Source organism: Neophocaena asiaeorientalis, unplaced genomic scaffold, assembly GCF_003031525.2.
Source record: "Neophocaena asiaeorientalis asiaeorientalis breed wild unplaced genomic scaffold, Neophocaena_asiaeorientalis_V1.1 scaffold26, whole genome shotgun sequence".
NCBI lineage: Eukaryota > Metazoa > Chordata > Mammalia > Artiodactyla > Phocoenidae > Neophocaena > Neophocaena asiaeorientalis.
Genome location: NW_020173108.1, coordinates 8,148,659 through 8,163,274, shown reverse-complemented (window position 1 = coordinate 8,163,274; position 14,616 = coordinate 8,148,659). Strand labels below are relative to the sequence as shown.

General features: G+C 41.1%; 1 pseudogene; it reads left to right on the top strand.

The window, feature by feature from the left end:
* Positions 1 to 3,205: 3,205 nt before the first annotated feature.
* Positions 3,206 to 3,664, top strand: LOC112398703 (transcription initiation factor TFIID subunit 12 pseudogene; annotated as a pseudogene).
* The last annotated feature ends 10,952 nt before the right edge of the window (positions 3,665 to 14,616 follow it).

The following is a 14,616-nucleotide window of genomic DNA, read 5'->3' as shown; positions in this document are numbered from 1 at the left end:
CCTCTCCCCCCACACTCCTGTATCATGAATGATTATCACAATTGCCAGGGATTGTGAAGACTGCATTTCCCTCCAGGTAAGAAACAGACTGGCTATATAATTAGGCTAACACTTTCTGGGGAGATTTTTTTGTTCTTTACCTTTGCCAAATGTATATAGGCTACTGCTGGCTTGAGCATGCCCTTGGCAACTAACCAACGCACACACATGCACACATACACACGCAGGGGCACAGACTGGCTGGCACACTCATAAAGACCATGCAAGGTGACCTCAGTGATGTGTATGCCTACCCCTTGCCATGGTCCATTTCTCAATGCATTGGGCAGTCTTCCAAACACACAGCAGCTCTCTATGCAGTAATCACTTGACATCGTTGAAACCCCAAGCAGAAGATATGCAGTTCCCGTACATCTTGCTCTGTTTTTGGTCTGTGTTAACTGTAATCCCACTGTTGCTTATTCTCCTTGCCACTGACTGGCTATGTAACCTTGGGCAAATCACTGTGCTTCAGTTTCCTTATCTATGCAATTAAGTGGCTGTACCTTTTAGCTATAGCCTGGGTTTCACGCCTTTTCCTTTGGTTCTAGGAAGTAAAACAGTTGCCACCTCCCAGGCTGTTCACTGGGGACCTGAAGCCTGGAGCTGCAATGCTATAGTGAAGACTGTAGTGGCCTCAGGGGGTTTGTTTGGAATTCCAGATCTGCCTTTAACTTAACGTGCATCTTACCTTTGGCAGATCTCTTGGATTTTCAGTTTCCACATCTGAAAAATGGAGATGAATATCCTGTCTTGCTAACCCTGTAGGGCTGTGATGAGAATGTATTGCACTCAGAAAAGTGCTCATCAGTACAGAGGCTGATAAATTACCAGGTTTTTCTGATCTGTCCTTTTAGTCAGGGAGGTGGCATCAAGCTGGTCCCAGGCCCTGAGTATCCGCAGTTAGCCACAGCTGCATTGCAGAATCCTATAGAGATAAGATTCCCAGGCTACCCTCAATACCACCCAAGCAGAGTTTCTAGGGGAAGGGATCAGGCATATGAAATGGACATGAAGGCTGATTTGAGAACTAGTGATCTGGAGACAAGGAAATCTTACCACTCTCTTGATCTGAAATCCTAATATTCATTGTGTACAACAGGATGTCTCTTCTCACATCTGATGCCTGAGGTGTGGTGCCGACAAAGATAGAGTGTGTAAGGGGCTGTCCTGCTGTCACCTTCTTATTAAGCTTGACAGATATACCTTCTAGTCTTGAATCTTGGTTTCCTTCCCCATATATTAAGTGGAAATCATCTCTGACACAACTGTTGGAAATGAACTTCCCCCAAACTACATATCTTTTGGGAAAGTGTTCAACTTGAACTGTATTTACCCTCTCTCAGCCCTCTTTAAAGCACTAACTAGGCCACAGTGGAACTTCATCTATTGCCATCATTTGGAGTGCTACAGTATTAGGAGATGATAGAAAAAGGAGGAGAGGAAATAGAGGGGAGCCACGCAAATCCATTTCTACTTAGACCATTTTGTTACCTGCTAGAGTCTGTTTGGAACTGACACCAGTTAGTTAAGTTCTGTGCCTAAGGAACAGCTTTGGGATGAGAGCCTGGAGCTTAAGCAAACAGATTCACAAGCCACAAAGTCTTAGGCTTAGTCCTTCATTTCACTCTTCTGATCTAGTTCCACATACCTGGGAGTGAACTCAGGCTAGATGTTTCAGAGCCACAGTCCCAGGCTGGCACCATTAAGAACCTCAGAGGAGGTGGAGGGATGGGGAGAAAAAAATACCACTATCCAGGGACTTCCCTGGTGGCACAGTGGTTGAGAGTCCACCTGCCAGTGCAAGGGACACGGGTTCGATCCCTGGTCCAGGAAGATCCCACATGCTGCCGAGCAACTGGGCCTGTGCACCGCAACTGCTGAGCCTGCTCTCTAGAGCCCACGAGCCACAACTACTGAGCCCGTGTGCCACAACTACTGAAGCCCACGCCCCTGGATACTGTGCTCCATCACGAGAGAAGCCACAGTAGTGAGAGGCACGCACACCTCAACGAAGAGTAGCCCCCGCTTGCGGCATGTTCACTTTGAGCAAAAGAACAACAGATCCTTCTGCAAAAGAGAGAGAAAGAAAGAAAACAGGCCCTCTTTCTTTAATCTAGCAGAAAAGAAGGAATTACCTCAGTGCATGCTCCTACTGGTATAAATAGCAGTATTAGGAGAAAAGATTGTTTCTCCATGACTGAAACACATTTAGGACACAGAACCTGGACTCCATCTCTTCTCTATTTCCCTGGTTACTTTAACACTGTGAACTTTGGACTCCAGGGAGAAAGTCTAAAAGTACTATAGCCTATTTGTTCAAAAGGTAACAAAGATTGAAGGGCCCTGCTTTTGCCTAAAGGGAAAAAAGGAATATAAAATCTTAATGTTTTCATTTTTGAACTCTAAACCAAAGTCAGACCTTGGAATACTCTTTATTTTTCTTTTTAATAGGCAATGTGAAGATGTGGTAACACAAATTCAAATGGCACAGCAGGAAATATATTGAAAAATTATTCTCCCTTCCAACCCTGCCCACCAGCACTCCAGTTCCCCTTCCCTGAGGCTAGCTCTGATGGCAATTTCTTGTGGATCCTTCCAGAGATGATATTCTCTGCATATCGATGTGTGTGTGTGTGTGTGTGTGTGTGTGTTGATGTACTTATGCATGGGCACCTTCACAGAGCTCTGACTTCCTTCTTTTAACATAAATAGTTGCTTCCTATTCACACTCTCCTGCTCCTTGCTTTTCTTCACTTAAAAAGATGTCTTGGGTTTCCCTGGTGGCGCAGTAGTTGAGAGTCCTCCTACCGATGCAGGGGACATGGGTTTGTGCCCCGGTCCGGGAAGATCCCACATGCCGCGGAGCGGCTGGGCCCGTGAGCCACGGCCGCTGAGCCTGCGCGTCCGGAGCCTGTGCTCCACAACGGGAGAGGCCACAACAGTGAGAGGCCCGCGTACTGCAAGAGAAAAAAAAAAAAAAAAATGTCTTACTTGGGGAGGGCCGAGCAGTCGGACTGGCCGCTGAGATGAGCGCTTCACTGGGGCAGTCTCTGCATACCATGGGGAGATAGACGCTGCTGCCTTTGGACTTGGTCCTCATAGCTCCAAAACGAAACAAGATCTCGATAAGCTCTATGAGCTGAAGTCCAAAGGGCATTAGATTATGAACCAGTTTGGCCCCTCAGCCCCAGTCAACCTGTCCAGTTTCTCATCATTAAAACCGGAACCAGCTAGCACCCCTCCACAAGGCTCCATGGCCAGTAGCCCTACAGTGGTAAATATCCCAGGCGCTACTGGGACGGTAGAGTGTCTCAGTCCTGAAAACAATCAGGTATTGACCAAGAAGAAGTTACAAGACTTAGTAAGAGAAGTGGATTCTGATGAGCAATTGGATGAAGATGTGGAGGAGATGCTGCTGCAGATTGCTGATAATTTTATCGAGAGCGTGGTGACAGCAGCCTGCCAGCTTGCTCGGCATCGCAAGTCCAGCACCCTGGAGGTGAAAGATGTCCAGCTGCATCTAGAACACCAGTGGAACATGTGGATCCCAGGGTTTGGCTCTGAAGAAATCCGACCCTACAAAAAAGCTTGCACCACAGAAGCTCACAGAGAATGGCATTGATCTGGAAAACAACGAAGAAATAACACATGGAAAGGTCAGGGAATGGACAACAACGTATTTGGAGATACTTGAGCTGAGACCTCAGTTATCTCATTTCTGGTAGCATCTTTAGGATTCTCTATGTATAGTATCATGTCATCTGCAAGCAGTGACAGCTTTACTTCTTTTTTTCCGATTTGGATCCCTTTCATTTCCTTTTCTTCAGAGAAGCATATATTTTTTATTAACAGTGCAGCAATATCTATAATGACTGACAGGATCTGCCAAAAGAATAAAGCCTCCTACCCCAGAAAAAACAAAAAAAAAGGTGTCTTAGAGACAATTTCGTATTAGGACATAGAGGTCAGTCTTCTTCATTTTAATATCTCTATAGAATTGCATGGAGGTATGTATCATAATTTACTTAACCAGCTTCCTACTGGTGGGAACTTAGGCTCTTTTGATTCACTTGCTCCTACAATGTTGGAATGAATATTCTGCATATACCTTATGGTGTAAAATATTTTTGAATCTTAAACTGCCATGATGTAAATTGCTTCTCACATCTCTCCTCTTCAATGGTTGCAAGTTTCTCCCAGGCTAAGCAGAAAACTTTAGCAGACTTAGTTGTATTTTATTTGTAAAATATTAACTGTATGTCAGAGTGCAGTGCTGATTTCTGGATGTGGGATGTCTCTCTGGTTTAGGTTAGCTGTTACCATCCTAGCCAGGGAAGACAAAAGTTTTATCTGTGTTTCCACATGGCCACTAGATCAGTCATTGAGCGAATGTGACCCTTTCTGCTATAGTGGTAAGGTCACAAAAGTCACCTTAACAACCTGAGGAAATCAATTCCAACAATATCTAGGAACCACCTCTGACTCAGGGCTTTCTGGATGCATAGAATTTCTGCCTCTGCATTGATAAGATCATACATATGTATGTACCAGAACTCAGCGTTCCCTGGGGCTCTAGTTTTCAACTCTGAATAAATAGAAACTGGAACACATTTGAAATGAGATTGAAGGCTCTGGGAATATTGGAGGTTGTACTTTTATTTCTTAAATAGCAAACACGTTTTGGTAGTGGATAAATACGGATCTAGCTACATAGGGATGGTGAGGTAATCCTTCCATCCATCAGGTGCAGGGCCATGCAAAGATACCAAGGTTGTCTTTAAAAGTTGGAAGCTTCCTACCTGAGGGCACAATTGCTAGAGAAGATTTGTTGTTTGATCGATAAAGGAAAAGGAAAGAGGTATTGGGGAGGGGAGCAGGCAATACTGAGGTAATGAAAAGAGTACATGTTAAGCATTAGAAGACTTGTACCTTAGTTCAAACCCTTCATGATTTTAGTTAGGACCCAAGTCAGAAAGCCCAAGTCAAACTTAAGTAAAAAAGGAAAAGTATCTGTTCTACAAGACTGTCTTGATGCAGGGATTAAAGAAGCATCAGCGCACCCAATCTCTCTTCAAGCTTTTGTCTGCTCAGTGTTGGCTTTATTCTCACATTCCAAATGGTGACACATTGGCTGCCAATAGCTCCTGTCCTTAATCTTCCCAGGCTCAAGACTCGCAGATAGAAAATCTCCTCTTCCCTTAAGAGTTCAAGTAAAAGTTCTGTAAGGGCAAGGATCTAAAGTCAGAGTGCTCTTACCAAATAAACTGGGAAATAAGTACTTGGTGCCCCCAGATTCAAAATGTCTGCAACAGGCTCTCACTACGCATCTGGCTTTGGCTCACCTAATTTCTTATGGTCTGACTTTTCCTGTTCGTAAAATATGGTTAAACTTGATAATCTTTGTGATCTCTTCCAGTTCTAAATGAATTTTCTTTCTTTCTTGCATCCTTTGTTTTTTTCACATTAATTAAGCATTTAACCTAAACAGGTATTTTCCCAGTTGCTATCTTGACTGTTGATATTTTAATAGGTATAAGAAACAGATATATGTCTAAAAATAAGAATAAAATATATGTAATCTAATAGGGGTAAGTATGAAGAGCAACTGGAACACAGGAGAGGGAGCAATTAATTCACTTGAGATCGTAACATCTGAATCTAGTTTGAAGCATGACCAGACTTTGACAAATCTGTGATGCGAACATTAGCAGGTAGGATACATGCAGTAAAAGTATGAAGCTGGAATTACTTACAAGGAGAAAAGTATAGTAGCAAATTCACCCACACTTATGTATTGACTTACTATGCCTTCTGGTAGTACCCAAAGAGGGGGTGAGGACAATATAGAGGCAGATCAGAAGGCGTTAACCAGATAGTTAAAGAGTGGACAAGCATGATTTCTGAGCAAGTATTGATATCATGGACTTGAATCAGGAAATAAATGCTGAAGATTAATTAAATAATTTAAACAAGAGATTGGCAAGGAACAAAAGAAATCTAACTTAAGTAAGGCAAATTAAACCATACCACCACCATTACCACCAGAAAACAGCATAGTGACTTGTGGCATATAACCCAATGAAGTTAGAAATCAGTTAACAATGGAGATTTGATTTTTCCCCTGAAATCTTGAAACATAGGAGTCTCCCTTGTGATGGATTGTGTGTTCATACATGAAGTTAGAGGAATGAATCAGAAGACCTCTTAAAGCCCTAAGGTCCTCTCATTCTAACATTTTGCTTTGCCTCAGTGGTTGTTCTATGCAGTGACTTTACCTCAAATGAAAAATTGCTGCAGCCTACTAGTTGATGCTTATTAGAGACAAATGTGCTGGTCCATGGGGACTATTTTAAAGACTGTAAAGGGAATGCCATTCTCTGAATTTGAAGGGGGGAAATAGCAACCACAATTATCAGAAAAAAATCTGTATTCTACCCAAGCATATTCTTCTTGAGAACAACAAAAGGCCTCACAGAGATGATCACTATAAAGACAGGAACTGTTGGAACAGGAGAGGGGTAATCAGGGATGAAAGACTGAGTTTTCCTACTCTACCTTACCTTCTAATCCAGTTCTTTTCTAAAGCAAATTCTTTTTTTTTTTTTTTTAATTTTATTTATTTATGGCTGTGTTGGGTCTTCGTTTCTGTGCGAGGGCTTTCTCTAGTTGTGGCAAGTGCGGGCCACTCTTCATCACGGTGCACGGGCCTCTCACTATCACGACCTCTCCTGTTGCGGAGCACAGGCTCCAGATGTGCAGGCTCAGTAATTGTGGCTCACGGGCCCAGTCGCTCCGCGGCATGTGGGATCTTCCCAGACCAGGGCTCGAACCCGTGTCCCCTGCATTGGCAGGCAGATTCTCAACCACTGCGCCACCAGGGAAGCCCAAGCAATACTAAATGTATTCACTTTTCTAGGGAGAGTTAATTATAGTCTCATTTAGAAATAAGAGAGTACCGGGGGCTTCCCTCGTGGTGCAGTGGTTGAGAGCCCGCCTGCCGATGCGGGGGACATGGGTTCGTGTCCCGGTCCGGGAAGATCCCACATGCCGCGGAGCGGCTGGGCCCATGAGCCATGGTCACTGAGCCTGAGCGTCCGGAGCCTGTGCTCCGCAACGGGAGAGGCCACAACAGTGAGAGGCCCACGTACCGCAAAAAGAAAAGAAAAAAAAGAAATAAGAGAGTACCTTACTTCACCCTTTAAAGTTCCTTCCAGGACTATTGTGATTCTACTAAAATGCTTTAGGCATTAAATAGAGTCAGAAAACTAAATATGCATTCTTGGTTCTAACACAAAAAGGAAAAAAAAATGTTTCAAAGACAAGAAAAAGAGAAAAAAAGAAAGTTTTTCCCATTCATGGGAATGCAAATATTTAGCATTGTGGTTTTCACACTGAAGATGAATGTCAGTTTACTGCAAAGATGTGAATTAATTCTTGAAATAAAGTCTAATATGCAAAATAAAATTTCGAACATATATTAGGAAGAACATGCTGTGCAGGGAATTGTGGAGAATATGAAAGACATAGTCACCACCTCAGGGAGCTTCTAGACTAATGGGAGATAAGATTGTCAACTGAAAAGAAAACACACACCCTGAAAGCTGAGGATTATGTTTTTATTTTTTTATTGGAGTATAATTGCTTTGCAATGTTGTGTTAGTTTCTCCTGTACAATGAAGTGAATCAGCTATATGTATACGTATATCCCCTCCCTCTTGGACCTCCCCCTACCCCATCTCAGCCATCTAGGCCTTCACAGAGCACTGAGCTGAGTTCCCTGTGCTATACAGCAGGTTCCCACTAGCTATTTATTTTACATATGGTAGTGTATATACGTCAAACCTAGTCTCCCAATTCATCCCCCCCTCCCCTTCCCCCCGCCGTGTCCACACATCTGTTCTCTACGTCTGCCTTTCTATTCCTGCCCTACAGATAGGTTCATCTGTACCATTTTTCCAGATTCCACATATATGTGTTAATATACGGTATTTTTTCTCTTTCTGACTTACTTCACTCTGTATGACAGACTCTAGGTCCATCCACATCTCTACAAATGACCCAGTTTCATTTCTTTTTATGGCTGAGTAATATTCCATTCAGTATATATACCACATCTTTATCCGTTCATCTGTCGATGGACATTTAGGTTGTTTCCATGACCTGGGTATTGTTAATAGTGCTACAGTGAACATTGGGGTACACGTGTCCTTTTGAATTATGGTTTTCTCAGGGTATATGCCCACTAGTGGGATTGCTGGGTCATATGGTAATTCTATTTTTAGTTTTTTAAGGAACCTCCATACTGTTCTCCACAGTGGCTGTATCGATTTACATTCCCACCAACAGTGCAAGAGCGTTCCCTTTTCTCCACACCCTCTCCAGCATTTATTGTTTGTAGATTTTCTGACGATGCCCATTCTAACTGGTGTGAGGTGATACCTCATTGTAGTTTTGATTTGCATTTCTCTAATAATTAGTGCTGTTGAGCATCTTTTCATGTTTTATTTGGTAGACAAAACTGAGGACTTAAGCCCAGGACACAGCGTCTCAGATAGCTCTGAGAGACTGCTTAGAAGAGGTAAGGGAGGAGCCAGGAGAAATAGGAGTTTTTGCAACAAAGACTAGGTAGTCGGAACTTCAAAAGATTACTGTTAATTATATACTCCAATAAAGATGTTAAAGAAAAAAAATAAGGAAAACCAGATATCTCAAGTTAAGGAATTTAGTGCTTTTCTGTGTATGGGAAGATGCAAGAGTCTGGGCTCACTGAAGTCATTCCTTTGATATGCACCTGAGCTATCTGGGGCCAGTATTCTGTGCTTTCTCATCCTGAGTCTTCTCAGGATGCACTGTCATTAGGGGTGGCTGCAGCAGCTGACTGCTAGATGGTGGGCATACTGTTTCTATCCTGAGTTCCTTTAGGGCTCACTGTCGGGGGTGGGTGTAATGTGATGGCTTGATGGTGGCAACATCCTTTGTTTACTGATATGGCAGGCAACATTTTTTTTCATTGAGAAGACTTTGATATAGGCATAATATGCTAAGAGGTATCCAAAGAAAGAGAAATCTCTCAGGGAAAACTCTACAGATGAAGTGATGTTTGATATGGACCCTGAAGCAAGTATAGATTTTCTAGCAAGAAAAGAACGGGAGGGTTTCAAGATGGAAGAAACAGCATGAGCAAAGGGACAGAGATAGGAGAGCACGAGGGGCAACAGGTATAACAGTTTAACTGGAAACAGTAAGTTCTACGTGGGGTAGGCATGCCTTACCATGGACTTCACTAGTAGTGAGCGAGGTAGAGCAAAAAGCTATGTAGAAATTTCTGGTATATCTTTGGGAAAGAAGGAGACTGACCCCTTGGGAAGCATGGACAGACCTTTGTGCTGAGCCCTTCCTGCTAGACCATTGTGCTGTATTTCATTAGAATGGAAATGGGGCTGGAAGCACTCTGAGGAGATAAGGGTGGGGGGATAGAGAATGCTTCCTGGGACCGTCTGGGTTCTTATGTTTGAGGCCCCTTCTGATAATTGTTTAAATTTGGCCTTTTAAATCATTTTCTTCCCCCAGAACAAACTCCTAGTCATACTTCCAATATTAGCTCCCATTTCTCTCCTCTATGATAGAACAGTGTCCTTTGGTGAGTATAAGTTTTGCCAGGTGCTTTGACATGTGATCATTGATTCTCAAATCAACCTTACACATTCAATATTACTATCTCTATTTGATAGCCAAGCAGACTGGAGCTCACAGAATTTGAGCAACTGTCCCCAAATAATATGGGTACTAAGGGTCAGAGTCAGGACTCAAATTTGCCAGCTACATGAGTGAGCCATCTTTGAAGTGGGCACTACAGACCCAGTCAAACCTTCAGATGAATAGAGCCCTGGCTGACATTGACTGAAACCCCATGAGAGACCCCAAATAAGAAGCAAAGTTCTTACCAGATTCCTGACAAAAAGCAACAGTAAGAGATAATAAAATCACTGTTTTTGTGTAAAGCCACATGATCTGTCCTAAGGATATCAGTCAGGCCCCCTTCCTCAACCACCCATCCTTGCCCAGTGGGCTCACACAGTGTCCATATTGTTAAGGTTAGAGGTTATCCTTAGACTCAGCAATATGGGTTTCCACTGACCAAGGTTAATTGGGCTTCAGCCACTGCTGAGTGTGTAGCCTGTCAACAGCAGACTAACACTGAGCCCCTGTTAGGGCACTGTTCTCCAGGACAGCCAGTCAGCTGGCTGTACAGGACCATTTATATCATGGAAAGGGCAGTACATTGTTCTCATTGGAATAGATACTTACTCTGGATACTGAGTTGCTTTCCCTGCCAGAACTACCATTGATAGCTTTAAGGCGTGTCTCATTCATGGTCGTGGGGTGTTAGTTTTCGATGTTGCATAACAAATTACCACAAACTTTATGAATTAAAACAACACACATTTATTATCTCACAGTTTCCATGGGTCAAGATTGTAGGCATTGCTTATGTTGGTTCTCTGCCATCTCAACAAGGCTGCAATGTATTGTCAGGATGTGTTCTCATCTGGAGGCTCAGTTAGGGAAGAATCTGCTTCCAAACTTATTTGGCTTATTGTTGGCTGTCATCTGGAGAGTGATCTCAGGTCCTAGATGTCATATGAGGTTCCTTACTTTGTGACCCAGTCTATGGGCAGTTCAACATTTGGCTACTTACTTTTCAAGGCCAGTAGAAGAATCTCTCCCCCTGAGTCTGTTAAGATGAATATTATAAAATGAAAGATGATCCTGAGAGCAACATCGCATCACTTTCATCATATCTTGCAAAGGTAACATATTTATAGGTTCTGGGGATTAGGATGTAGACGTATTTGGGCAGCTATTATTCTGTCTACCACAGATGGCTCTAGGGCGTAGAAGCCTTTAATGCTACTAAACATCTTACCGTAAAGAGAACGGGTACCACAACAAAGATTATCTAGCACAAATGTCAATTTGTGGAGATTGAGAAGCCCTCAGCTGGTGATTTGTTATACAGCATTATTAAGGTATTAGCTAAATAATTCACTGATAATGATGATTCCCTAAAATCCTCCAAGTCTTACTACTGTTGCCAGAAAAGAAAAGAACTAAGAGTCATCAGACTTGTTTTCAAGTCCAAAATTGGCCACATATTAAATATTCAGAGTGTGGAAAATCTACCCCTGAATCCCAGTTTACTCATTTATAAAATGGGAACAGTAATACACTAGCTCATAGAGTCATTCTAAGGCTTAAGAGTATTTGTATACATAAGACATCTTTGTAAAGAGGCATACAGAGCCAAAATATATTTTTATTATTAAGAAAACTGGAATTCTATTTTGATAAAATTATAATAGGATAATACATTGTAGGACTTAGAATAGGTCAAAATGTTTACAACCTGATTCTATGGATTTCTTTAACTGGCTTATTACAGTTTAACACAGAAGTGAATACAATTTTTTTTTTTTTTTTTGCGGTACGCGGGCCTCTCACTGTTGTGGCCTCTCCCGTTGTGGAGCACAGGCTCCGGATGTGCAGGCTCAGCAGCCACGGCTCACGGGCCCAGCTGCTCCGCGGCATGTGGTATCCTCCCTGACCGGGGCACGAACCCGTGTCCCACGCATCGGCAGGCGGACTCTCAACCACTGCGCCACCAGGGAAGCCCATGAATACAATTTTGAAACACAAATTAGTCACCAATTTTTTTGAATTAGAAAAAAAATACTAAATATATATATATATGTGTGTGTGTGTATATATAACATAGTTACATGTATATAATATTAAAATTTGTGATATTTTTATTAAAATGGATGACTTCTACAAGTTTTTAAATCCTTATTTCTTTTCACTTGGTAATATTATATAGTTTTGATCAGAATGAAAATGTATTATAATGGAGGAAAAATATATATTATTTTTCATTAGGAGAAATTGAACATATTAAGCTAGCAAAACAAAAAGGACAGCATAAATTCTAAGACAGTGGTAAAGCAGAGCAATTAAGGAAGGTGAGACTTCAGACTGCAAAATATATGCATCTGTGACCCCAGATGGAATTTGGTTAAATGTACTTAGGGAGGCACGAGGACTGCACTCTGCGGGCCTCACTCCTGGCTGCTTTCACTGCAGGCCCCTTCCCAATGTAACTGATTCTAAAATAACAACAAGACTCAGGGAAACAAAGTAGATATTAATAAAGAGAAAATCAACTTGTCCTTTAGGAGCTTCATCTTGGAGAAGGTGGTTTGGAGAAAAGTTTAGGAACGTTTGTGCAGCTTAAAGGGATCTGATACAAAAGAGAAGACATTTAGGTTTTGTTTTAAATAAGGCTGTTCTCAGCCCACATGCTTAGGAACTTCTTTGTACCTGTAAACCTCACTGTATCTCCCACTGACTTGATTGTCTCTTGATGGAAGCAACCTAGCCTAAGTAACACAAGCACAATGTTTCTAGAACTCTGATGTGCCATGGAGAGTGCCTGTGAGAATTTTCCACTCTGTGCTACAGTAAAGGTGCTTGGGCTTTACCAAACGTACATACCTCAGGCCACCACTGCAAATTCTAAAATCTTTAGAAGGCAAGTATATCTCAAATGCCACTCTTTGGGAAATGAGGCAATATGCATAGATAGATGCCTTCTCCTCCTCCAGATAATGGTAAAGGCATAGTGACAAAATTAACTGTTTGATGCAAGATTTTTCTCAGTTGAGTTTGTTCACAAGTGACCAACATCTTTCTCCACCCATCTTCTTTATTCAGATAATCTTGTATCTCTGTATGGTCTGGTAAATGAAGTGCTGTTTTGAGCACATAATCTTGCCTGGAATATGCAAGGTGATATGTAATTGCACCTAGGCACTGAGAATGCCTCTGACTGAGACTGAGCAGAATGAAAAGTAGGGAGGAGGCTCTTAGGACTTTTTGAGCTTTTAACTTTCAAGAGCAAGAAAATTTCATTTTGAAGTTCAATTCCTTTGGACTTGAATGTTTTTGGACTTATATTTGCAAGGGTATTTAATCTCTGATCTTTTCTCTCTGGGCATTTGATAATAGGTAGGGGTTTATATTCAATTTTGGTGCATCTCTATGTTGGCACTTTATTATTGGAGTATATTGATGTTATCATTTAATTTCATTGCAGGATTTATGATGTGCTGTTTTAGGTAATGTTGCTGGATGTAACTTGAGAACCACAATAGAGAAGAGAATGAGTTTATTTTCATTCTTGAGTACAGAGTGGAATTGATTTAATTAATGCTCCTTTCTGATCAATTTCAGAATATGCCAGAGCCAAGTCTAAACTGTCTACAAGATGTCCTAGGATAATACACAAAAGAGCAGTGATGGTGGTCATCTTAGGACAGTGGTCTTGTGAAAGTGGGAGCAGGTCTCTGCCCTGATCGCTTGCTCTTCTCCCCTGAATGCAAAAGTCCCAGCCCCAGCTGGCCACAGGCTTAATGATTAAACTCAATGATTAAGAGAAGAAAAAACTAGAGAATGTTGGCAGCAAACACTTCTTCCTTGAGGAGGAGACCCAAATAGTATTATTCGTATTCTTTCTCCTTTGCTCATTCCACCTCATGGTAGGGAAGGAAGAGTTCTTTATATATTTTAGTAACAAGTCCTTTATCTTATACATGATTTGTATATGTTTTCTCTCAGTCTGTGGTTTGTTTTTCCATTCTCTTAACAGTACCTGTCATAGCAAAATTTTTAACTTTGATGAAGTCTAATTAAAAAAATTTTTTTCCTCTATGGGTCTTGCTTTTAGTATAATGTCTATGGGCTCTTAACCAACTCTAGGTCATAAATATATTTCCTGTTTTCTTCTAAAAGTTTTACAATTTTATGTTTATATTCAGATCTGTAATCTATTTTGAATTAGTTTTTGTATAAAATGAGATGTTCAGGTCAAAGTTCACAATCTTTCATGCACATTGATATACAATTGCTCCAATACCATTTATTGAAAGCACTATAATTAATCATTACATTTTTTGTATCTTTGTGAAAAATCAAACTGCCATATTTGTGTGGAAATATTTCTGGACTTTCTCTTCCTTTCCATTGATTTGTGTGCTTTCCCTTTATCAATACTACACTGTCTTTGGTAAGTGTTAAATTCACTTCCTCCCACTGTTTTCTTTTTCAAAATTGTTTTAGCTATTCCATTTTCTTTGCCCTTTCATATAACTTTTAGAATCAGTTTGTTCATATCTATAAAACATTATTCTGAGATTTTTATTGGTACTCCATTAAATCTATAGGTGAATTTGGGAATTTTTGACCTCTTTATTATGTTGAATCTTCTCATCCATGATTATGGTATGTCTCTTTATTTATCTAGGTTGTCTTTTACTTCTTTTATCAGTATTTTAAATATTTCAGTATAGAGCTCCTGTACATGTTTTGTTAGGTTTATAGTAATAATATTTAATTTTTGTTGCAACTATACATAGTGTTGCTTTTCTTTTCTTTCCAGTTGTACATCTAGTATATATGATTGATTTTTGTGTGCTGACCTTTTATCTTATGATTTTGTTAAGAGTTTCTTATGGATTC